A 27,303-nucleotide genomic window follows, 5' to 3' on the forward strand; every position below is an offset into this window, starting at 1 on the left:
GGGTAATGACTAGACAGGGCTGAAAGAAGAGTCAAAGCTGGGGACTTGTGGCTCTCGAGATATTATGTCCCATCATTATATCCAGTGTCTGGAGTGATAGGAACTGAATCCTAGAACATATGAAGTATAACTGCTGATGTACTAGAATGTTTTAACTGAGCATTTTTTTTCTTAAAATACTTATGCTCAAGTTTCTTTTTTTTTTTAAAAAAAATCTTATACTACTAGTATAAGGTAGTATACGAAGCAGCAATTAAATTAATCTGTGATGGAAGACCATGTATCTATGATCCATCTTACTGACATGCCTCTGCTAAGCAATGCAATCCAGGATATGGCCACCACTAACTAAGAACATTTGCATCACAAAATGGTCTGTGGAGACCAAACAGCTCCTGGTGGTCAGCAAATGAGTGAAGCATGCAATGTGGAGAAACCTATGGACAATAGTAATGTAATTTTGCCCAGAGACTGCTCTTGTCTAAAGGTATATACAGTATCATTCAGTCAAGCCTCATAATTTTCTAGCAAAGCTTTCTTTCAGACCCTCAAAATAAAAGTCAGCCCTACTTTTTTTAAATGGGTGGTATCTTCTATGCTCATATTTTACACCATATACAGAAAGCTGTAAAAGGTCTGTTTTGTCACCAGTTGTTTCAGTCAAGGGAACTTATATAGGCTAAGCTTGAAATATAAGCTTTTATCTTTTCAGTGCTTATATCTTACCCATATTTAAGTATTTTTTGTGTTCCTGAATTAGGTTTGTCTTTAAGCAACGCCATCATGAGTAGCAGGTGGCTAGAAGATTCCAGTTACTGATGGCAAAGCCTCTGCACTTTCCATATTGAGTACAAGTCTGAGCTCACCTGATTAATTCATGCAACTATGGTAATATGAGAATATAGGAAGTCCAGTATTTTGAAATGGCAATGTGTACAGAAGAGTACAAGGATACAAGAGGCTCTCCCCACTGGAACTACAATAATTAGTTCACACCATTGTGTTCCCCATAACTACATATGGCTGTGAAAGTTGGGTGATGAAGAAGATGGACAGAAGGAAAATTGATTTTTTTGAGCTATGGTGTTAGAGGAGGTTCTTGCACATTCCATGGACTGCAAAGTTAATTAATAAGGAAGTGCTGAAGCACATACAACCAGACATGTTACTGGAAAGCAAAATAACAAAATTTAGACTTATTTCGGTCATGTCATGCGATCAACATCACTGGAGAAAGACATGCTTGGAATCGTCAGTGATAAAAGATGATGAGGCCTCCAAAGAATATGTTGGATGTAATCAAAGCAGACACTAGCCAAATACTGTATATGTAAAGCAGCTGAAGAAACTGTTCAAGATTGGAGATCATGGAGAGAGCTGGCTCATGAAATCACCAAGGGCTGGTTGTGTTGAATGGATAATTCGATTCAATTCGAAGTTTATAGGCAAAACTAACTGTTTTTCAGATCTAGGCATGTTTCATCACTGCATTGTGTTGATTACCCAAGTATTTCTAATACAAGCTGTAAAATTTGGAAGCTTGTTACAGGTGCCTGAGATCAGTTCTAATGCATAGCAAATGGCTACTGTACAAAAGAGAACTATACTGGGACAAAATGGATTAGATTCATATGGGACAGGGTTGTTGGCTGAAAGCCAATTTCTATACAGCTATATCTTGAGTTAAAGGTCCTCAAGAATTAGATGTGATCTAGGAAGTATCTAAAAATCACTGCTAGTAGACCCACTTTATCCCCCACCCAGCCCTCAGAAACAGGAAATGGAGCTCTGAAGGCTTTTGAACTGGAGAAAGCAGGGAGGGGGAATATAGCCCTCCTTCTGACCCAGACCTGGGGGTCTCTATGTATGCATGCTTTTTTAAAAAAATCTTCTTTTTTTCTGCTACTTTGGCAGACTTTTTGGAATGTCTGGGAGCTAAGGGCTTTGCTTCATGGAGCAGAATTCTGAAGCAAGAAAAAGAGAAAGTTATAGACTAAACCACAGTAATGTAAACATGTCTGCAGCTAAAATAACTCCACTTTCATTGAAAACACTCCTCACTCACAATCAGACTTCTGTGCGCTATGCTCAATAAAAGTGCGTTAATAGCAACCAATTAATACATTATGTAACTCTCCTTTAAAACACACACACACACACCCCACCACTACCACCATCAAGACACTTTTAGTCGCTAGTGTTTTAATTAGAGGAGTACTCGAGTTTCTCTTTTGCCTGTTCGCCCTCCCGTCTGTTTCACTGTCAGTTGGGATTCGTAGGCGAGATTCAGAGCAAGGGGGAAAAGGTGGGTTTCAGAACTGCTGCCCAGCAGAGGAGGACGGAGAGCAGCAATACATGAATGGCGCTTGTTGAACCAAACTGTTCTGCGAAGGAAAACACAATGGCATGGCGCAGGGGAGCAGAGGTACCACGGTAAGAGACATCCCGCCCCCACTCCACTCCACCCCACCCTACCCTACGACACAGGTTCTCATTATGATAGTTCTTGGAGAGGCGGCGGCGGAGGTTAAAATCTGTCACATTTCGGACGTATTGGCGAGCTTGGTTGTTTACCAGTCGAACTTTGTCTACGCGTCTCTGTGAATTTATCTGGCTGTAAAAAGCCTAAAATTAGGGAGCAAACTCAGTGTATCCCTCCATGTCATCTGGTTGCGGACAACTATATTGATAAGATGCGATCGGCAGTATTGACTTTTCTTCAACGCTATTCCTAGCTTGTTTATTGAGAGGTAGACCGCCCACCCCCACCCCGGAATCCCACAGGGCTCCTTCCCTCCTTGTAAGAGCGCATCACTGTAACACCCTGCAGTCCCCAGATCCGAGCCTTTAAAAAAAAAAAAACAGTTCTCTTCATCAGATCTGTAGCAAGAACCGGTCGATGATTAGACTTGCAAACATCCAGGAAACTTCGCATTTCTTCCAAACTACTGTAACTGAAAAGTTGGGTCTTCTTTCCCTCTTCTCCCTCTCCGTTTGAAGTGTTGTTTTTGAGTCGCATCCGTTCCTTCCATCCACAGGGTTTTTTGTTTTAATATATATATATATTCTTAGATAAGTTGGGAGATAATCTTTTTTAAAAAGAACATCTCGTAGGTTATTTCTTAAAGTGACACTCCTGGAAATAACTCATTAAAATTGATTTTTTTTTTCTAAAAAAAAGAAAAGGAAAGGAAACAAGAATACTTCGCGACCAAAGTTGAGCCTTCCACGTATGGCGAGTCAAGAATCCGCTCCAGGGAGCCCCTTCCTCTCTAGCCACAGGAATGATGGGGACTGAGGAGAGCCCATCAGCTTTTGGGTGCGCAAGCCACCTCCCACTGAAGCCCATGGCCAAACTCCCGTGAATTTGAATGGAGCCGGCTCGCACCCACACGCAGCCCACGCTGAGGAAACACAGGCGGCGCCTCCTCCTCCTCCCCGCGTGTGTGGCGTGCCTCCTGTCTCTCTGGTCCTTTGGTTGCCTCTGGAGGCCTGACGGGCCGCCCCGACAGGGGAACGGGACCTCGGCGCTCCAAGGCGAGGGAGGCGGGGGGTTCTCGCTCGAAGGGACGACGAGTTTCGCTGGCCGAGCCATGCCTGGAGGCGGAAAGCGGCTGCGGCGGGAGGCCGGAGCCGCTGCTCGGAGCTGAGCTCTGACGTGAAAAAAGGCCGGGCGGGGTGAGGGGGGGGAGAGAGAGAGAGAGATAGAGAGAGAAAGAGGGAAGAAGAGGACGGGGCGGCCACAACTCGGACGGCAGCCTCGCCCCTCCTTCCAGTCCGCTGCCACGCGCTGGCGGCAGCCCCGCGCTTCCTCCTCCGCTTCGGGGAGGTAAGTCTTTCACCTTGAGGGCCTTAGCGGGTGCGGTGGGTGGGTGGGTGGGGGGCAGCTTGCCGCGCTCGATCGGTAGGGCGGTCGGCAGGTGGGTGTGGGTGGAAAGGTAGGTGGGGGATCCCGCGAGGGGCTCTGAGTGGTGAGGGGACGACGTGTGGCAGGGCAGAGGGCGGGATGGCGGTGCTCGGCGGGCGACTGGTGGGTGCGCTTTCGCGGCGTTGCGGAGGTGCCTGCCTGGCCCACTCCCACCAATTCTCAAACGGGGCAGAAGTTTAGGGACGTGAAGGAAAGGAGACGCTGCTCCTGGACGCTGCTGACTGGCAGGCACCGCACTGGCCAGGCTTCCCCAAACCTTGAGTTTGTTGGACGGTTGCTGGCTGCCTAGGCTGCTTGTGGGACACACTTCAGTTGTGCTCCAGGTTTGTTGCCAAACGGAAAGCATCCGGTTGACTTTTTCGGTTCATCCTCTGAGGACGAATAGGAAGACTTGGACCTGTGAGGAAGGTGGGAAGGTGGGGAAAGGCGTTCTGCATAAGCTCAGAGGCATTCTTTACTGTATTACTTCATATGCAACAAGCTGCGAACTAGAAGCCTAAAAAAGCATGAGCTCTGAAACTGAAGTCCTGGAGCTAAACCTGCTTTCTCTTTAGGATGCTGTCCAGGGAATGCAGAGTGCCTATGTGCTCACGCAGAAGGAGAGAGTTTTATCCCAGCTATTGGGAAGCTGGTAGACAAACAGTTGGTGTACTGGAGAGGAAGAGCAAGACTGTAGTTCCTGTGATATCTCAAAATGTGTGGTGGTCTAACACATCAAGAGGCATAAAAAACACAACTGAATGTTTTATTTTGCATTGGAGTACTTCATCTTAAAAACTCAGGTTACCTTGTACATTGATACTCTTCTGTAAGAGAACGGATAAATGAAAGGGCTTTTAATCACACACCCCCTCCCTTTTCCTTGGTAATGCCACTTGCTAAAGTGCTTCCTAAAAGTTTCCAGCAACAGACATACTTTTCTTTTCTAGAATTCATCTTAATGTAAGTTATGAGAAAAAGGCACAGTACACATTTGGATGATGTCCAAGACAGCTGTGAAAAACACACAGTTTACACATTCATTTTGCCACATGTAAAGTGGTAAAGAACACCCAGCACTTTTGAAGTTACTACCTAGTTTTTCTTATTAATTCCTCCTGTGCTGTCACCTCCTTTCCCTTAGACATACATTTTGGCTTGTCCGTCTCTCTCTCTCTCTCTCTCTTTTTTTTTTTGAAAAAATAGATTCTTTAAAAGTTTATTTATTTATTTATTTAGTTGATTTCTATACCGCCCCATTAGTGCGAACACTCTCTGGGCAATTTACAAACCACCTGATGACATAATTACAGATCACACAAAACAACAACGATGCTCATTCTAAAAACATTGTAGGATTTTATGGCTGTTTACATTCACTTGTTACAGTTCTTTCTGTTTTATCAGCGCCAGCTCATTTTCACACTTCTCTTATTTTTGGAGCGGCTGCTGCATTTTCTTTGAAATATTCAGCTGTGTACTTTAAATTTCATTAATTCAGTCCTACCAACTAAATTCACTCATTTCATTGATTTATGTTTGATCACCTCTCATTCACTCTTATTATGGTATCTACTGGAATATGTATTATTTTCTACAGTTGCGCACTTTAAATCAGCAAAGTCCCTTGTTGAAGCAAAATGTTGTCCAGCTTTTAAGATTTAAAGCAGTGCAATGAATAAAACTCAGATTTGGTTTCAGTAGGTATGCAAATAGCTCACTCACATGCAGAAGATTGATTTCTCTGATCAGGTGATTGTCAAGTAAACATAAATAATCATTGTATCAGATGCTCTCAGTTTGTGGTCAGTTAAGAAAAGGCTTATTCATCTAATTCTTAGTAAGAACCAGTAGTATAAGAACCGATCGTACTGTAATTATTACTTTTAAAATAAAATAAAATAATTCTGGTTTGTACCGTTCCATGAGGTTAACAGAAGTAGTAGTTTGTGTGCTGCATTGTTTTCTTGTAATCTGGAGCCCCACCAGGGAAAGTGGAACAGTTAGGTATATAGACTGCACATGGAGAACTGTCACATTCCTTCGTTTTAACCCTGTAAGCACACGTCTATGGTTTGTTTGAAGCAAATGGAGCAGACAAAGAGTGCTTTGAGTTCAGATAAAGAACGAACTAAAATTCCATTAAGATTTTTTTTACCTATTATGTGAATATATTGTTATTAACCCAGGTTAGAATAATGAAATGAACACATTTATTTCTGCCTTCTTTTTTTAAAAAAATAAATCTTGATGTAAATTTATGACATGCCACAAAGACATTTTGGGACATTTTTGTCTCATGAAGTAACAATTCAAAGAAAGAAACACAGAGCTTTTATAAATACTTTACAAGGTAGAAGTTTTCTTCTTTGTTGTAATAGGTAACCAGTGTCCAGCAAGTTAGCATTGTTTGGGCCACATCATACAGGACAAATTTAAACTCTGAGTAGAAAAAAAAAGTAATGAATCAAGGATTCTTTGATTGGGGAACAGCTCAAAGAACACTTGAGAGGTTGGTGCTTTGAATAACTCCTACTCCCTCCTTTTTCAAATCTGTTTCTCCAAGCCAAACACATTCTGTAGTACTGGATAGAAGTACATGTTGCAAGGATTGTATTGATAATATATTGTTGTTAGTTTTATAAGTAATCAGTTTTTCATCTGACTGTTCTGCCATTTTTATGATGCTTGATTTTCTTGCTTGTCTTTATTCCACCAATTTGGACCTTAATATATTGTCTAAGATGCAAGTAAAATTTCACTTCCAGCATTTCCACACCAAAATACTTTAGATGGGTTTGCATTTCATCTGTATAATGATTAAATGTGCAGCTCAGCAGACCTTTATTATAAAAGCTAAATACAGATAGTCAAAAGTTCATAATTAATATTGCTGATGGAAATTTGTGATTTTATATCACAAGCTGAAAAAATTTACCAGCACAATCAATTAATTCACTAAATCTGCAGTTCAAGTTTGCTTTTTTGGCGTGGTTTAATCAGAGCAATCTCCTATGATAGTAATTATATTATTCAGGGCAATCAATGTGTATCCCTTGTTTTAAAAGCAGATTTCAGATTGTTATCTACACCATACATTTATAAGTCTCTGTTGTTTATTCAAAGGAAACTACTATCTTTGTCACAAATTGTTACTTTTATTATGAATACTGTGTTTTAATTAATTTAAAGTACGTAATACAGTTCATTTACAAAAGCCCTCAAAATTATAAGCAGTCTGAATGTAAAAATAAAAATGCAGTATATTATTGTTAACTGAAATGGCTGAGAATATTCTTCCTGCAGGATTACTTTGATATAGCCTGTTCTTTCAATATGTGTAGTTAGAATTGGTGAATACCGTTTCCCCCGGAAAATAAGACAGGGTCTTATATAAATTTTTGCTCCAAAAATGCATTAGGGCTTATTTTCAGGGTATATTTAATTGTTTTCATTTACAACCATCTATGTTTATTCAAATACAGGTCGCATCATCTTCTTCTGGTTGCTGCACAATGGTGGAGGGCGGGGTTTCACTTAACTAGGGCTTATTTTTGGGGCAGGGCTTATATAACGAGCATCCTGAAAAATCATACTAGGGCTTATTTTCAGGTTAGGTCTTATTTTCAGGGAAACTGCAGAAAAATCTGAAAAATTTAGTCAATGTCATTCTCCAACAACTGTAATTCAACAATGTCTTGGTCAAGTGACTAGTTGAATATTATTAAATAATGGTCCGGAATGTTGTGAGGGAGATAACAAAGAAGATAGTCATCAAAAGATCTGATAATTATATTGATTAAAAACAGCAAATTATATAGCTATTCCTGGGAAGCATTGATATTAACATAAAAACGAAACAATTCATGTATTTTTAACTTTTTATTCTATTGTTTCTGCAAGGAGCTCAGAGTAGCACATAACATGCTACACAATGACCAATGAAATTGATTAGGCTAGCCAGTATTAGTGGGCTACTGTCTGTTAATGAGTTTCATGTTTGAGTGAAATTTTGAATCTTAGGCCAGACGTTAGACATAGCCTACGACTAGAAGAAAGAAATGCTATTGAAAATGTCTGAGTTTTATAGCATTAATTTTTCTCTCTGCCAGGATTAGGCTTTGTTTAGTGATTGGTCTTCAGAATTTAGATTCCTTTCAAAACTCATTTCTCAAAACCAGAAAGCCAGCCTCAGTCACTTGTCTGCAACATTAATGTGTTTTTAGCTCCAGTTAAGGGCAATCTCTGATGTCTGTTTCTAGCCTGAGTCTTGTGGTCTCTAGTGGGAAACTCTGTATGGCCTTTCTGGCCAGTGTATGCTTTTGCCATTGAAGATGTCTTGTGGTCTTGTCAGGTTATGCTTGCAGTTTTAGCCAGGAGGAATAACTTTACTGTTTACCCAGACTGCTGCACAACTTGCAGACAAACTGTCCTCGTTCCTTGTTTTGCAAGCAGGTAACATCGTCAAGCAGTTTTTAAAAAGCTGTTGTACCACAAGATTTTTGTGATATTGTACAGTATTTGACTGGAGTCATATGATAAGCAGTCAGCTGGCTGCTGAATTGACACTATACCAGCCAGTGGCTTAGTGTGGCAACTCTAAGATGAGTCAGAAAAATAGTTCATCCTAAAAGTAAATTATCCTTAAAGTAATATACAAACTGAAACTTAATTGTCTGTGTGCCCTTTAACTGTGCAGTAGAGCCCTCCAATTAAAAAAGCATGCACATGAGTATTCATGAGGGGAAGATGTATATATTCATGAAAGAAATGTTAAAATTAAAAGGATTGGGAAAATTGCTTGCAGGAATGTGTATAATTTGACAATATTGTGTATATAAATATTATGTATTTGGGGAAAGTACACAAAGTATGTATGAATTTTCCAGTGGAATTAAACTTTTTTTTTCAAGGTACAGGATGACTTAAACTTGATACTTGGAAAACAAGACATGGAAAGAAGCCAAAAGACATGTTGGCAGTTCTTTCCAACTCCACTTAAATTTTATTTATTTATTTATTTAAAATATTTTTATCCTGCTTTCTCCTTAAAAAGGACCCAGTGTGACTTACATTATTAAAAAAGACACTATTTAAAAACTAAAAACAGTAAGTATACAAATATTTAGAAAGAATTAAACAAGTATTATATTAAAATGGTAAATAAAATCAGTACTAAAACACATTTAAAACAAAAGAGCACAACAAACCATTAAAGATTCCCTCTCAGACTGCCAGGCATTAAGGAAAAGCCTGTCTGAAGGGAAAGGTCATTGCCTGCTTGCGGAAGGACAGCAATGAGAGGGCCAGCCTAGCTTCCCGTGGGAGGGAGTTCCAGAGTCTGGGAGCAGCAACAGAAAAGACCCTCTCCCATGTCCCCACAACTTGAACCTGTGAGGGAGCAGCATTGACCCTCATTTTTACCCTAGTTAAGGGTGGCAAAAGGGAGATATTTCAAAGGTTTTTCAGGGCTACAATGTATGGTGAAGTGGGGGCTTACTGGCAGCAGAAAGTTAGTGGCTACTAAGCTGCCATTTTGTCAGAGAGAAAATGGAAGCCTCCAGCTAGCAGTAGCTTTGAAGAATGTCACAAAATTGGCAGCAACAATGAAATCAGGAAAGACATCAAAGAGAGTTCAGTTCCCCATTTGCCCTCTTGAAATTCAAGCTGAAAGTTTTCATCTGAGAAATTTATTTTCAGCATAACTCAAAATGATTTTCAATGTGTTTAGTGAATCATATTTTAGTATCTTTGATTATTTCTTTGCATTGTTCGATTAAGAAGGCCCTCTTGTCTCTCCTTGCTATTCTTTGGAAGTCTGCATTCAGCTTTCTGTAACTTTCCCTATCTCCCTTGCATTTTGCTTCCCTTCTCCTCTGTGCTATTTCTAAGACCTCATTGGACAGCCATTTTGCTTTCTTGCATTTCCTTTTCTTTGGGACGGTTTTTGTTGCTGCCTCCTGGACAATGTTACGAGCCTCTATCCAAAGTTCTTCAGGCACTCTGTCCACCAGACTTCCAAAGAATAGCAAGGAGAGACAAGAGGGCCTTCTTAATCGAACAATGCAAAGAAATAGAGGAAAATAACAGAAAAGGAAAAACCAGAGATCTGTTCAGGAAAATTGGAGATATTAGAGGAACATTTCGCGCAAAGATGGACATGATAAAGCACAAAAATGGGAGGGGCCTAACAGAAGCAGAGGACATCAAGAAGAGGTGGCAAGAATACACAGAGGAATTATATCAGAAAGATGTGGATATCCCGGACAACCCAGACAATGTAGTTGCTGACCTTGAGCCAGACATCTTGGAGAGTGAAGTCAAGTGGGCCTTAGAAAGCCTGGCTAACAACAAGGCCAGTGGAGGTGATGGCATTCCAGTTGAACTATTTAAAATCTTGAAAGATGATGCTGTTAAGGTGCTACATTCAATATGCCAGGAAGTTTGGAAAACCCAACAGTGGCCAGAGGATTGGAAAAGATCAGTCTACATCCCAATCCCAAAGAAAGGCAGTGCCAAAGAATGCTCCAACTACTGCACAATTGCACTTATTTCACACGCTAGCAAGGTTATGCTCAAAGTCCTCCAAGATAGGCTTTAGCAGTATGTGGACCGAGAACTCCCAGAAGTACAAGCTGGATTCCGAAGAGGCAGAGGCACTTGAGACCAAATTGCTAACTTGCGCTGGATTATGGAGAAAGCCAGAGAGTTCCAGAAAAATATCTACTTCTGCTCCATTGACTATGCAAAAGCCTTTGACTGTGTGGACCACAGCAAACTATGGCAAGTCCTCAAAGAAATGGGAGTGCCTGACCACCTTATCTATCTCCTGAGAAACCTATATGTGGGACAGGAAGCAACAGTTAGAACTGGATATGGAACAACTGATTGGTTCAAAATTGGGAAAGGAGTACGACAAGGCTGTATATTGTCCCCCAGCTTATTCAACTTCTATGCAGAATACATCATGCGGAAGGCTGGACTGGAGGAATCCCAAGCCGGAATTAAGATTGCTGGAAGAAATATCAACAACCTCCGATATGCAGATGACACCACTCTGATGGCAGAAAGTGAGGAGGAATTAAAGAACCTTGTAATGAGGGTGAAAGAGGAGAGTGCAAAAAACGGTCTGAAACTCAACATCAAAAAAACTAAGATCATGGCCACTGGTCCCATCACCTCCTGGGAAATAGAAGGGGAAGATATGGAGGCAGTGACAGATTTTATTTTCCTGGGCTCCATGATCACTGCAGATGGAGACAGCAGCCATGAAATTAAAAGACGCCTGCTTCTTGGGAGGAAAGCGATGACAAATCTTGACAGCATCTTAAAAAGCAGAGACATTACCTTGCCAAGAAAAGTCCGAATAGTCAAAGCTATGGTTTTTCCTGTCGTGATGTATGGAAGTGAGAGCTGGACCATAAAGAAAGCAGACCGCCAAAGAATTGATGCCTTTGAATTGTGGTGCTGGAGGAGACTCTTGAGAATCCCCTGGACTGCAAGGAGAACAAACCTATCAATTCTAAAGGAAATCAACCCTGAGTGCTCACTGGAAGGACAGATCCTGAAGCTGAGGCTCCAGTACTTTGGCCATCTAATGAGAAGAAAAGACTCCCTGGAAAAGACTGTGATGTTGGGAAAGTGTGATGGCAAGAGGAGAAGGGGATGACCGAGGATGAGATGGCTGGACAGTGTCTGTGAAGCAACCAACATGAATTTGACACAACTCCGGGAGGCGGTAGAAGATAGGAGGGCCTGGAGTGCTCTGGTCCATGGGGTCACGAAGAGTCGGACACGACTAAACGACTAAACGACTATCTTTGATTATAAAGATGTGACATTAAAAGGTGCTAGCCATGGAGTCCTGGAGGTTATCATGTAGAGCTACTTAATTCAAAGCAAATGTGAACCCCTCAAATGTGAAAAACCCTAGATCATCTAGCCCCATCCACTCCTGATAATGGAGATCATGTGGAAGGCTGCAGGTTAAAAGCTATAGTAAAGTTGAGGTTCCCCTTGACATTTTAGTCAGTCGTGTCCGACTCCAGGGGGCGGTGCTCATCCCCGTCTCCAAGTCATAGAGCCAGCGTTTGTCCGTAGACAGTTTCCGTGGTCACGTGGCCAGTGCAACTAGACACAGAACACCATTACCTTCCCACTGCGGTGGTATCTATTTATCTACTCACATTTTACATGTTTTTGAACTGCTAGGTTGGCAGGAGCTGGTACAAGCAACAGGAGCTCACTCAGTTGCGTGGATTTGAACTGCTGATCTTTCGACCTTGTAGCCCAGAGGGTGTGCAGTTTAACTCGCAGCGCCACCACATCCCTAAAACCTATAGTACACAGATTTAATTCAACTATACCTTAAGCTCATTGCATCAGATTGTGAACCTGAAAACACTGATGTCAGAACAGCACCTCCCAACCACCTGAGCCTGTGTAGTTGTTCTAGAATAAGCAGGTTAAGGACCATGCAAATATCTGAAAGTTTATAAGTCTCTCTCCATATAGATTTGCATTTGTGACATATCTGCAAGACTGGAAATCATGAATCATATCTACTTTCTGCTGAAATGCTTCATTGACTTCAGTTGTCTAATGCTACAGCACAGATTTTACTGCATGCAGTTATAGTCTGAAGTCCAATGGTAAGTTGCAACTTGAGTAGGCCCATTAAATCAATGGAATTTACAAAGGAGGTGACTCACCAAATCTTTACTAATTCAGTGGACCTATTCTAGCTGCAATTTACTGTTGGATTTCAGCCATAGAATTTCACACCTGTAGATTGCAAGAGATTTTAACTTTTGTTTAAAAATAATTACTCGTTTATTTCCAACATATAACATAAATATATTTTTCCATAGAGGTGCATTCAATCAGTGATACTTTAGCCTGTGAAATACATTTATATCAGGGAACAAAGCTGGGTAGAGAGCCACATTGCTGATTCTGACCCTAATTCTGTACTCCCAATAAAGACACAATAGTTGTGGTATACAGTATATTATATCTCAGCAGACATTCTTTTTGAATACTCCCTACAAACTCACATTTAGTTTGACATTTTGTAAAAATGCATAGTAGGAAAGAGTAAACAAGGAAGAATTAAAACATATATGCCGAGATGATGTTGTTGATTTGCCTGTTGCAAGCAGCATTTGTTGTTTTCTATTTATAAATGTATAGTAGTATATATGTGTAATCTGGAAAACCTGATTGAATACAAGAAATAGCAATTTAATAGTGAAGGAGAAAAGTTATTTTCATGTGTGGACTAGGTTTGTGCAGAGCCAGTTATCATGAATGTGTGCTTACAGTGAAAACTAAATTATCCCCTTGATTATGGCATTTTTCATGCTAACTAAAGAACTAAAAGGATATTTGATCAAGAATAAACTAGAGAGGATTTGTCAAAGGATTGGACTCCATACCATATTTAGATAAAGGCAAAAATTCTGAATAATTTTAATGGAATTTTTCCTGTGTGAGATTGTGACCTAAAAGGATCCTTGTCCTCCAGTTACATTGCTGCCTCATCTTCTATTCCAGCATTTTTGGTTTTTTAAAAAGGTATATATTTATTACTGGAAATATTTTTTGTTTTTAAACTCTGCTTTATTTAGAACACTTTCATAGCATAGTTTGCTTTTAATATGAGAAATTTGCTTCAAGACTATGGCCCTGATCTAAAGGGCCATGAAAAGCAAGCTCTGCATCCTGTAAGAGGGATTTGATTTTGCTCTTTTTGACAGAATATCTCTCTCCTACAGTGTCATGTCCTGAAAACTGATGGGGACTTAGAAGTACCCTCTGACACAAACAAGTAATTGCTCTTCTGGGGGGGGGGGGCGCAGGTAGAGATGACAAAAGACGGCACACTTTTTAAAAGCACTTTCTGGCACAGTAGCCCCAATTTATATGTAACCCATATTTCTACAGATATATTACATACTGTTCATGGAAGAACATTATCTTAATAATCACTTGTAAATTACTGTACATGGTGATGTTTGTCACAGCCTACATAGTGAGTGTAAGCCCGACTGACCAAAACAGACTTTTAAAAAAGAAAGCCTGGATAATTGCAACAGAAAGCAAACAATGGTACAAATGATAAATTCACAGTTATTTCTGTAGCAGTTGCAGCTGAATTATTCAGAATAGGCATTTAATTGCCATTAATTAACTACACAACAACCAAACTTATATCTTTTAGTGATAGGGAATCTGATTGTATCATAAATCATAATTTGCTCGTTTAGTTATGAATCCAGCATAACAAATTTAATCAAAGGTTTTCTTTTATTACAGGCTTTTAAATTATCTTTGAGTTCTTGCTCATATATGCCATTGAAGTGCCCCATGGGAATGTGGTGTGTGACTGGTTTTTCTAGCTGGTACATTATAGCATAATGAGTCATAATGATCTTTTTCTGACAGGTTTTATTACATGTGCCTTGTTAGTAGTAGTAGGCAAATAGATTGAAATGAAACCCAAGACAGACATGACTGGATCAAACTGCTTCATTTTTCAAAGAAATGTCTTAACACTGGAGGAGAATTCAACATGTTGCTGATGCTAAAGCTGTCAAGGAGAAGGAAAGATTAAAGTAAGACCGTCCTGCACACCTGTACACTTTGTATGGGACTTCTACATTAGGCAGTTGACATCTGAGCATCTTCAGAGGTGACTGCATTTAGAGGCTTTGCTGCCGGGTAGGTGGGGCTCGTCAGCCATGGAAAGCAGCCCATCTAGGAGAAGGAAAGCTCCGATTTCAAACCTCCACTGCCTTGTGGCTATATCCACTCATGGAAAGGCTTCAGGAGTTAACCTAGAGGCAAAATCCAGAGCTGGAGTCCCGAAGGCAGCTCGTGTCGTTCTGCCAACTCCTGCAACATTGCTGGAACCAGTTGTATTGGCTCTTGCCTTTCCATTGGACCATTTCAGCAACGTGGAGAGGGGGGAACTGCTGCTTGGGTAACAGCCTATCCTCCATACTACCTTACCCAGGCTTCATGCTCTGGAGAGGACACTCCTCGATTCAGAGCATGTCACCATAGTCTCTCAAGACTGAAGGATGCCTATGAATGAATGTGGAGAATATGCAGAAAATGTACTCCAACAAATTTGGTTTGAATTATGAGAATATTAAACACTGGAAGGAAATCAGGACTCATTATATATTCTATAATTGTAAACATTTGATGAAGAAATTAGTTAGTAATTTTCAGTTTTGGGGGTTTCAGCTGCAAAACACTTCTAGATAGTCTGCTTTTCAAAATGTCTGGCCAGTAGAAAAAGTTGTTTGCATTTATGTAAAATGTATCTGGAATGATGACAAAGTTATTCTTTGGCAGCCCTGTTTCTTAATTTGGGTGCCCCCCCTCACCAGATAGAGATGCAAGAATATACTTTTTTTAAAATACTAGAGATTAGTTGGCACAGGAGGCAGAACAAAGTTATAGCCTGGTCATCATGACTCAATAACAGTTTTGATGGAAGACGTTAGCTCTGATATGTACTGGTTTCTGAGCCCTAGTATCTCATTTAGCAGGTCTTTTCTGTAAGTAAGAATACTTCTGATTTCTCTTTACCTCTGCCCTCCATGCATGTACTTAAGTCCTGTCATCTCTAGATCCATACCCCAACTTTGGCCCTTTTTAAAGAAAAAGTAAAAAAGTAAAAAGTAAAATATTTTAAATAAAAATAAATAAACTGTAGCAAATTCTCACTTTAGAAACGGTGAGCACTAAGATGTGGATATCAATAATTTTATACTGAAGTGTCATCTCAGAGTTTCTGTAAAAGGTTCGGCTCTGTTTTGTCCATTAAATGACACACATCTGGTGACCTTCAGAATCTCAACCAATACTTTCTTAAGTCAGGGTTGAAGGAGGCATAGGTTAGTGCTCCGATTCACAGGGTCATTGAAGGTGTATCTGCTGGGTGTTCATCCCTAAAACTGTTTCTTTAGTCCAAGCACCAGAAGGCAACTTACTCCATATGTTCTTTATACTCAGTTTAAATATTTAAACATTGTATAAAGGAAGGGAAAAAAACACCCTAAAAATAACTTCCCTGGTCAAAAGATTTTCTTTCTAGAAAACAACCTATAGTGTCAGAAATATGTAATTAAATATGCAGTGTCTAAAGAACTTAAGCATGCACTGAAAAATAAAATAGAATGCTCTTTGGAAGAGTCCCACCTTGAACAACAATAAAGAGGCACAGCTTTCCTGATGCTCCTGATTCCTGAGAATTCCCCACCAGGAAGGGATGTCCCCCCCCCTCTGGGGAGGGGGGCACATCCTTAGAGAAAAAGGTCAAAAATTGGCCAGGTGCCTACAGCTGATGCCATACTAGTTCCCCCAGAAGCCCTCTGACCTGTAATACAGGGCCTAAGGATATTCTGGTGCTGAGGCCACTTGGCTTGGTCCTTCCCTTTTTAGCACAAGGACGCTCATTACCACATGCCTGTGCTACTGCCCACCCTGCTATCTCTTGATGAACTCTTTGAGAGGGGGACATCAGGGCAGTGGTGAGCAGGATCCAGCAGGCTATACTACAAATTGGAGAGGTGGGGTCCAGAAGATAAAGAAGGGGATACAACATGGTTTTCAAATCTGGTATTATATCTGCTGGACCCAGATCAATCCAGGTTCTTAACATTATAACAGGCACATTTAATCATCATGATCATCATCATCAACTGACAGGAAGTAGTTGTTTCAGAACTGATAGAAGGGACTTCTGTGGCCCATTTTTATCAGCAACTTTGTGGTTGCACTGTGAACCTGTTGATGTCTCCAGGAATCCTTCAAAGACAACCAGATGCACAAAGTGTTTCAATAATCCCTCCTGGATGTGACAGGGCTTGAATCACTGTGACTTAGATCAAACCTGTATAAGAGGGTTTAATTGACAATGTATCCAAAGCCAGTAAAAAGCACTGCTAGCCAGAGCCATCCTCTTATTCAGGAGCAGCAAAACTATAGTCCTAAAAGAAGAAAAATGTAGCTCTTAAATTGTATGTGTGTGTTTGTGTTTGTGTGGGGGAGGGATGGGGAAGGAGGGAGAAAACAGGAATAGTTCCTGACTAATTTTATCTTAAATTTTCCTCTGCTGTAATAATGGATGCACTTGCCTAGGACTGAGGATTCAACTAGACGAGATGATGAGTGATGTGTATTTGAATCTTTCTATTTTAAATGATAAAATAAAATATAGGCATGAAGTGATAATTCAGTCTGGAGGACAATTGACAAATAACAGCTATAGATGGAGAACAGCACTGGAAAGTGGTTAAACTTTTTTCCAGTGCTGTTGTCCTGTTCTGAGTTGTTGACCTCCGCAGAGATGCATGTGCCATTGAAATAAATTATGGTGTAGTCAGGGTTCCCCCAGTATCTAGCACACACTGTGATTAAGGATGATTTAATGTACTTACTGTGCCTGTCTTTAAAAAAAATTGCTAGATGGATTTCTGTGACGTCTGAGATGTTGATTCATTCATTTATTTTATTTAGCTGGTTGTTGTGGTCTTCCTTACATATCTCCGTATAAGGCAATGTTGTTAAATGCCCAAAGAGTAGCAAACATTGATTTCAAATGTTATTTATGTAGTAGGCAATTATCTGTAGAAAACTAAGTGGTCTGAAATTTTAAGATTCTATACAGTACATATAAGGCATGTACCACAGTGTACTATGGTACAATGTGTAGAAGAGTTTCAGAACCTTAAATAATGATATTCTTTCAAAAGACTTTCTTATTTCTTCTGGCTACAGGATGTTGTCATTCTTATTTTTCTGTTTTCTCGTGGCTGGCTCAAGAACTAATTTTTAGTTTAAAATCAGTTAAAGAAAAGAAAAGGAAAACTTTATATATGAAGGTTGTTTGCACTGTATAATATGCATACTTCCATATGCACCTACCCAGCAGTTAATATCTAGCCAGGGGCCCCTTTTGAAAGAGCCCCCCTCAAGGAGGTAAGAGGGACAGCTTATAGACAAAGGGCCTTTTCGGCAGCCGCCCCAAAACTATGGAACACCTTCCCAACTGAGATTCATCTGGTGCCGACGTTGATGACATTTCGGCGCCAGGTCAAAACCTTCCTGTTCCAGAAAGCTTTTAATTGAAATAATATCAACTGTGGGTCCTGGTGGCAATTTTTAGAGTATATATTTTAATTGTCTTATTTTTTATTTTATTTTAATTGTTGTAAGCCGCCCAGAGACCTTTGGGTAGTGTGGGTGACATATAAGTTAAATAAATAAATACTGGCACACCTCTCTAAATGTCAGGTCATGCTGTGTGCATGTTGTGCACAGATAGATCAAGACAGTTGATTTAATGGGCTTGCTTCTACATGTTGAAAGACAAATTCCATGGTATGACGTTTGAAAATTAAAAAATATGTAACCTGATGGAAATATATTATTTGTTATGGAAATCCCAAAAGAAACCTCTTCTTGGAATGTCATCATGCCCTCTCCTCCAAAGTGGCCTAATACAACATGTTAGTAGACTTCTGGTCCCAGTTCCCAATACCACATTGTGATGATAACTTTATTAGGCTTACTGAAAAATGCACAAAAATGTATGCAAGCTTCTGAGATGTCTCAACCTCTTTATTAGATAAGGTGTTACTAAAAAGCAGCTACCATGTTCTCTAGACTCACAAAGAGAGTATGACTTAATAAGAAGCTGACGGCTTATACCAAGATCCAGGTCTATAGAGCCTGTGTCCTGAGTACACTCCTGTACTGCAGTGAGTCCTGGACCCTTTGTGCACAGCAGGAGAGCAAGTTGAACACGTTCCATATGCGTTGTCTCTGACACATTCTTGGTATCACCTGGCAGGACAAAGTTCCAAATAGGGTAGTCCTAAGATGAGCTGGAATTTTTAGCATGTATACATTACTGAAACAGCAACCTCTACATTGGCTCAGGCATGTTGTGAGAATAGCTGATGGTCCCAAAAGATCTCCTGTATGGAGAATTATGTGACAAACCCAGACCTACTGGGATCTGCCACACGTTAACTAAGCTGCCACCAACCATTCCCTATAAGTAGTCACACAGACCAGGGATGGATTTTCAACAAATAAAAGAATAAGGTTTATTTAAAACAACACACAGGAAAATAAAATGATCAGGTGAATAGGATATAGTAACGTGGCTTAGTCTCATTCATACATGCACACAGTTTGGTTCACACAGAACACTTAACTTGAAGCACAGACCCTGAACCTATCAGTTCTGGCTAACCAACAGACACCTGAACCTATCAGGTTGGTACTCTGACACACAGTAGTACCCTGTCTGACACACAGACTCCCACACCAGCTTCTTCTTCCCAGCTGCTGCTTCTTCACATCCCAGCGTCTCCTCTTCACCACACAGGCTTCACATATATATACAGTACAGCCCCTCCTCCTGATGTCCCGCCTTCCACTCCCCATAGGATGGAACTTTCCCTCCAAACCCATGACAGACAGGTAACATCAGTGCTGTATGTAACACCTCCCCTCTTTATAAGTTGTTTTGTAGGGGGAAAGCTAAGGTGCTTTTTCCCAAAAAACAACCTGGATAAAACACACAACAACAGTTATACATACCATATCATACTTACTTATACTTACATTCTAAGTTAACCATAGCAATTAGGCATTTAAACATTTACCATATACATTACATCAATTTACCTTTATTCATACAAACCAAGTTCAAAAAACAGGTACATTTAACTTTTTGTCATCAATATATATACATAGTCCATGTTTCTTTCGCCGTCTTCATTCTTCAGGTCTTCTTGATAAGGCGTCAGCAACACAGTTCACTGACCCTCTGACCACCTTCACTTCAAAGTCATAGTCTTGCAGATTTAAAGCCCACCTCATAAGTTTGCTATTGTGGGTTTTCATTGTCTTTAACCATTGCAGTGGTGAATGGTCAGTGCACAGAACAAAATGTCTTCCCCAGATGTAAGGCTTGGCCTTCTGGATCGCGTAGACTATGGCCAAACACTCCTTCTCCACGGTTGCCAAATGTCTCTCACCTTTTTGGAGTTCCCTACTCAAGTAGGACACTGGATGCTGGTCACCATTCTCATCCTCCTGGCAAAGAACTGCTCCTACCCCGCTGTTAGACGCATCGGTGTAGATGATGAACTCCCGGTCGAAGTCTGGAGCACGCAGCACTGGATACTGGACGAGCGCCTCCTTCAAACTCTGGAACGCCGCCTCACAGTCGCTGGTCCACGGGATGCGGTCATCAGCCTTCTTCCTTGTCAGATCGGTCAGCGGAGCCGCAATCTCGCTAAACCTCGGGATGAACTTTCTGTAGTAGCCCACCAACCCAAGAAATGATTTGACTTTTCTCTTGGTGGTGGGTCTAGGCCAATCACGAACTGCTTCTATTTTGGCCTCCAGGGGTTTTATCACTCCTCCCCCTACCATGTGACCCAAATATTTTGTTTCTGGGATACCCAGCTGCAGTTTGTTCCCTCTGCAAGGCCTAGGCCAAAGCACTTCCTCCCCTGGGTTTAAGTGCCTCTCCCGGCCTTCCTGGTCATCCCAAGCTTTCTTTCTGACCTTTTGAGCTTGCAGGGTCTCTGCTGCTAGCTCTAGGTTTTTCTTTAGGTCATTCCTCAAGGTGTCTATGTATGTCACAACGTCTTGTGGGTCATCCTGGGTGATCTGCTCCCAATTTTGTTTGATCAATTCTCCCAAATAAAAGTTCAAATGGACTGAACCCGGTACTGGCTTGTGGCACTGATCGATACGCAAACAAAAGGGATTGCAGCTTCTGGTCCCAATTGTTTGGATTCTCTGCCAAGTAAGCCCTAATCATGCGCATTAGAGTCCCATTGAACTTCTCAGTTAACCCATTACTTTCAGGATGATAGGCAGTAGTTTCCTTGTGCTTAATTCCACAGATTTGCCATAAGCGTTTCATGAGCTTTGATGTGAACGATGCGCCCAAATCTGTGATTATTTCTGAGGCAAATCCCATCCTGGACATATACCCCACCAAGGCATCTGCCACTGTGTTAGTTTCAATGTTAGTCAAGGGTATGGCTTCAGGGTACCTCGTGGCATGGTCCACAATGGTGAGAATGAACCTGTTCCCCCTCTTTGTGGCCTTGGGCAAAGGTCCCACAATATCCACCCCTATGCATTTGAACGGAGTGTCAGTCACAGGCAAAGGGCACAACTTTGCTTTGGTCCTGTCGCGGCTATTCCCCTGCCTTTGACACACATCACATTGTTTACAGAACTCCCTGATCTGCTTCCCTATGTCAGGCCAGTGAAAATTCTGTGTGATTCTCTGCTGTGTTTTGTTCACCCCTAAGTGTGCAGCAAACATGTCAGAGTGACCCCTTTGTAAGATCATGGGGCGATACTTTTCAGGTACCACTAGCTGACTTCTGATCCCATCTCCCCCTTTTGAGATATTCCTCAGGGTCTCTCTATATAAAATCCCCTTTTTCTCCAGAAATCTCACTGGGGTTTCAGGTGTTAGCTGGGCGTCAGTCACCTGTTCAAAACACTTTTGGAGAGTGGCGTCTGCCTTTTGCTCTTGCCCAAATCTGCTGTCTGTGGTTAAGGTTTCCACCACAGCTTCTGAACTCCCCCCACCTGCTTCTGTCTCTGGCTCATCATTACCCCCCTGAACTGTCCCCGTGGTGGCTTGTGAGCGTGTAATCACTAGCACCCGTTTCACATGTTCAGCCAGGTCATTTCCCACGAGCACGGCTGCTGGCAGAGTCGATGAAATCGCTAGCCGCCAAACTCCCCTCCAGCCTTGAAAGTTCACAGGTATCTCCGCTACTGGCAGTGAGATTATCTGCCCCTCAATCCCTGCCACCTTCATGCTCTCATTTGGGATTACATATTCCCTAGGAATAATATCTGGATGGCACAGGGTCACCTGAGAACAAGTGTCCCGCAGCCCCCGATACTGACGGTCAAGTATTCCTACGTCCACCCCTGCTGTCTCAAACAACTGAGAATCTGTTCTCACCAGCAGGCAGCGCCTGACCTCTACAAGAGGACCATTTTCCTCAGCCTGATCAGCAGATGTAGCTGTTCCAGATTGAGTAGCCATGGCAACAGGCTCCCTCAGTGACAATGAGCCTTGCTCTTTCTGGACACAGAACACAGCTTTTGGCTTGGTCCCACTCGAATCCTGAGGCACCATTCCTTTTAGCTGCTTTAATTTCTCACACTCTGAGATTAGATGGCCCTTTCCCTGACAGAAATAGCATTTTCTGGTGTATTTTGAGTCTCTCTCATCTTGTTTTGGTTTTCCCTCCAAAATCTGAGGTCTTGGTTTCATGTCTGAGGGCTTCCCTTCACCATGGGCCCCTCCCCCTTGCTGGCTTTTCCCTGGTCCCTGAGAGTACTTGCTGTAGGTTTCTTTAGGTTTCCCCACAGATTTCTCCTCACTTAAGGGCTTTCTTATCTGGTAAATAAAATCTGCGATCTCGGCTGCTTCTGCCACAGATTTTGGTTTCCTTTCCCTCACCTGGAATTTCAGTTCCCCATGCAGGACTGAATAGAACTGTTCCAGCGCTATCAAATCTTTGAGCTGCTGAAAGGTCTCTGTCCCCTCCTGAGATAGCCATTTCTCTAGCAGCCTCACCAATTGAGCCCCCACTTGGGTAAAAGTCTGCTCTGGTTTCTTTGTGAGGGACCTGAATCTTTGCCTCAGCTGTTCCGCATTTATCCCATGTCTTGCAAACACCAGTTTTTTAAACTCTGCAAAATCTCTCATCAGTTCCTCTGGCATCTCTGAATAAACCTCAGCCAGGCTACCACTGATTAAAGATCGCATGATGGTCATCTTCTCAGTTTCCCTCACTGAGAAGTCCACAAACGCTCTTTCCACTAAGGAAAAGAACACCTCAGGACAATCTCCCTTGTGGTACACAGGGAATTTCTTCAGGTCAGCTTTAGACAATTGGCCTCCCTCAGAATCCCTATTGTTATTATTGTTCTGGTTCATCAGTTCCAATCTTCTTAACTCAAACGCCATTCTCTCTCTCTCCAATCTTTCCTCCCTCTCCATTCTCTCTCTCTCTAATTTTTCTTCTTTTTCCAATTGCCTCATCCTCAGTTCATGCTGTTGGGCTATGAGCAATTTTCTGAGTTCTGGGTTCTGTTCTCCCGTGCTGTCACCTTGCACTGAGCCAAATTCATCCTCAGAACCTTGGTCAACCTGGGGGTCTTTCACTTCACCCATTTCTGCCATTTGGCTTCGAGTCAAGGGCATACTCCCCCCCAGAACAGGCTGCTTTCAAAAGTCAAGCCTCAAAATAAAGCGACCACTTTTTTTTTTCTTTTTGCCTCAGAACCAGCTTTCCCTATAGATTGCTGCTGTCCTTCAGCACTACTTGCAACTGTAGCCAGCCGGAGTCCACCCCCCTCTGCTGGGCCTCTCAGCAGGCAGGCTAAATCACTTCTACTTTACAGTTTTGCCTCAGCTTTTTCCCGCCAAAACAGGCTGCCTCAGAGCTCCCTAATCTAGCCCCCAATCTGAGGTTACACGTTCTTCTACTAGTGCACCCCCCCGTGAGGTACACCTAGAAGATTACCTACGCGCTCTCAGATTGTCCCTGACTAGACCCCCCTTGCTCTGGGCACACTTGCCAAGGCTTTGCTGGACCGCTGGACAACTGGACCAGTCGTATCCCACACGCTGGACACCAATCAATGTGACAAACCCAGACCTACTGGGATCTGCCACACGTTAACTAAGCTGCCACCAACCATTCCCTATAAGTAGTCACACAGACCAGGGATGGATTTTCAACAAATAAAAGAATAAGGTTTATTTAAAACAACACACAGGAAAATAAAATGATCAGGTGAATAGGATATAGTAACGTGGCTTAGTCTCATTCATACATGCACACAGTTTGGTTCACACAGAACACTTAACTTGAAGCACAGACCCTGAACCTATCAGTTCTCGCTAACCAACAGACACCTGAACCTATCAGGTTGGTACTCTGACACACAGTAGTACCCTGTCTGACACACAGACTCCCACACCAGCTTCTTCTTCCCAGCTGCTGCTTCTTCACATCCCAGCGTCTCCTCTTCACCACACAGGCTTCACATATATATACAGTACAGCCCCTCCTCCTGATGTCCCGCCTTCCACTCCCCATAGGATGGAACTTTCCCTCCAAACCCATGACAGACAGGTAACATCAGTGCTGTATGTAACAAATTAGTGCAGGGAAATCGCCCCAGAGGGAGACCACAGCTGCGATACAAGGACATCTGCAAGTGGGATCTGAAGGCTTTAGGAATGGACCTCAACAGATGGGAAACTTTGACATCTTAGCGTTCAGCCTGGAGGCAAGCGGTGCATCATGTCCTCTCCCAATTTAAAGATACACATTTTCAGGAGGCTGAGGCAAAGAGGCAGTCCTGAAACCGGCAAAATCAGGGATCGTCACTCTCGTATTGGCCTTCTCAGCCACACTAGACGCTGTTCCAAGTCCTCCATACAGAGCATGTTACCATAGTCTTTCAAGACTGAAGGATGCCTAATGAATGAATGAGGAAGGACAGAAAGAAAGATTGGAGAGTGAGGAAGATAAACAGTTGTCTATCTGGAACCACCAAAACAGTAGCAAATGTGACATAAGAGGATTTGGGAATGGTGTTTATAAGCACATTTAGGACTAGTGGATGGGGTTGAGAGAGTTTTTTTTAATTACACAATGTTTGGCTCCAATCCAAAATGAGCTGAAGGATGTCTACATAACTAAAAATAGGCAAGGGATGGAAAGAAGATGATTTGATTTTAGAATCATGTATTTTTAATGGTGGCGCTGCAGGCTAAACTGCAGAAGCCTTTGTGTGCTGCAGGGTGAGAAGACCAGCAGTCGTAAGATCGAATCCACATGACGGAGTGAGCTCCCGTTGCTTTATCCTAGCTCCTCGCCAACCTAGCAGTTCGAAAGCATGTAAAATGTGAGTAGATAGATAGGTACCACCTCGGTGGGAGGGTAAACAGCATTCCGTGTATAGCCACGCTGGCCACGTGACAACGGAAACTGTCTCCGGACAAATGCTAGCTCTACGGCTTGTAAACGGGGATGAGCATTGCCCCCTAGAGTCGAACATGACTGACTAAAATGTCAAGGGGAACTTTTACCTTTTACCTATTTTTAAGTATCTAAGCCATATATCCAAAAATCATAATGATGCAGTAAAGAGGAAGAGTCTGGAGAGTCTTAGTAGGTCATGTGGTGATGTTTGTTGTTTAGTCGTTAAGTCGTGTCCGACTCTTCGTGACCCCATAGACCAGAGCATGCCAGGCCCTCCTGGCTTCCAAAGTGGTGATCTTAGAGTAGTGGAAAAAGAAATACTCGAGGATTCCCACCCTTTTCTATTATGTTTAGAGTTCCTTGTTGGGAACTATTACTATTGCTATTTTTTCTCTCTCCTTTGTTCTCTAAGTGATTCAATTAGGCAGTGTATTTATGTGTATCTTCTGAGTGCTCACTCAGTAGATGCCAGTTTACTTTCTCTGAGCGACGTGTACCTTGATAAGGCTGAAAAGGCTAGAGGGCCTTATTGTTTGCATAAAGCTGTGTGAGGGTCATTTCCTATAGAAGACATTCTTTAGAAAAATGTGTGTGTGGGGGGAAAGATAATCAGTGTACCCCACTAAAATACTTTTGTATTGTACAAAAGTTGTGTTTTGTAGGCCAAAACAGTGGTTGTTGTGTAAAAAGTGCTTATTGTACTCGATGGTCATTTTGTTCCACTGATTAATTGTTCCAATATTAATTAGGTATGTTGCTTTCAGTTTAAACTGCTGAGAAGTTTTAACAGTTTGTCTTGTGCAAGAACAGGTGGTCTAGGATTTGCGTTCCAAACATCCAGATTTTTGTGCCGTCAGATTTGTGAAATTTTACAGTGGCTGAAGTGGCAGTAGGAGGGATGCTATAATCTTGCTCTATATATGTATGAGTATTACACATCTACTATTCTGTGAGTGCCAAAGTATGCGAAACCAGCTGCTTAACCATTGGCAATAGAATTTTTATTTATGGAGCTACTGACATAATGGACTGGCTAGAAATTTGAGAAAAACAATATGTTTAATAAAAAGATAAAGATAGCTGTAATTATGAGTAGGCACAAGGGATGTTGACAAATCTTTGGGCCCGAGTCCCAAGCCTTGGTCTTTGGGCCTGAGTTTCAAGTCCAAGTCTGAGTTTTGGGGCTCAAGTCCCAAGTCCAAGTCTCAAGTTGAGTGGGGCAACCTGGAATAGAAAATGAGCAGATCACATGCTTCCCTTTTCAGAGCTGGCCCTGCACATGTGCTGGAGAGTCAGCAGCCAGCTCTGAAAAGAGAAGCCAGTCTGCTGTCTCTGCACAAGACTTTTTGTCTTTCTGTTGCTTATACTGTGACTGTATTGTTTTATTCTGGTTTCACGTGTTTTGCTTTCCTATTGATTTTATGCCCTCTTACAAGAGTGTTTTAGATGGTACAAAGGGGTATATTAAATATTGTAGTGACATAAAGAAACACTACCACAGGTATGGATATGTAAATAAATTGAGGAGCAGTGGAGGGAAGAAAACAAATTAATAAGGTGAAACCTAAAAGATAACAGAAATGTAAAGAATATATCCTGTTCGCTGAGGTGTGAGATATAGAGTAGGTGTCTCTCAGTGATTTCCCTGTAATAAAACCTTTCGCCAGCTCTCTCTCTCTCTCTCTCTTTCATATTAAAAAGTGATTTATTTAGTTAGCTGCTCTGCATATGCAAACTGGGAATCAGATTCTGAGCTGTGTGCTTTTTGGCTTCTGCAACATCACCAGGAGCAAAGATTTGCAACAGAAATTTTTCTAACAAGTCTCTTGATGATGCATGAGACTGAATGGAGTCCATCTAGGTTTTTCACTTGTATTTTGCTTCCACAAAGCTAAAAAGGAATGAAAAGTAATAAAAACCTATTTTGAGCACTAAAATAAGCAGACATGACTCAGAATACTTGCAATGAATAGAGTGGTGAAGTAAAAAGGTGCCATTTTTACACAGTCATTTTTCTGACCATAATGGCCTTTTAAACTCTTGCTAAAATAGCATATTTGCTTAGGCCTTTTTCTTGGAAAACTGAATAAAAAGGAGGGGAGAAGAACTCACAGGATTTGAGTTCTTATTTTCAGAGTAGTCCCAACTTGCAGAAGGGTCTACTTTATGATCATTTTGAGAACCCCGTAAGAATAATTTTGACATTTAGACAAAATATTTTTATTGTACCTTTTTTGAGCAATCGGCATGAGTAAATCAACAAAGGACATATTCCAAAGTGTTCATTGGGCTTCACCTGTATTCCAAGGCTTCTATAGA

The 27,303-nt window shown here is 41.6% G+C and overlaps 1 protein-coding gene across 1 annotated transcript in view; it reads left to right on the forward strand.

Moving 5' to 3' along the window:
* Positions 1–3,712: 3,712 nt before the first annotated feature.
* ERG (ETS transcription factor ERG) overlaps positions 3,713–27,303 on the forward strand; it is a 163,238-nt gene continuing 139,647 nt past the window's right edge. The window contains exon 1 of the mRNA XM_072994135.2: positions 3,713–3,829. The gene's annotated coding sequence lies outside the window, so the exon portion shown is untranslated. The remainder of the gene's footprint in view (positions 3,830–27,303) is intronic.

Source organism: Pogona vitticeps, chromosome 3, assembly GCF_051106095.1.
Source record: "Pogona vitticeps strain Pit_001003342236 chromosome 3, PviZW2.1, whole genome shotgun sequence".
Taxonomy (NCBI): domain Eukaryota; kingdom Metazoa; phylum Chordata; class Lepidosauria; order Squamata; family Agamidae; genus Pogona; species Pogona vitticeps.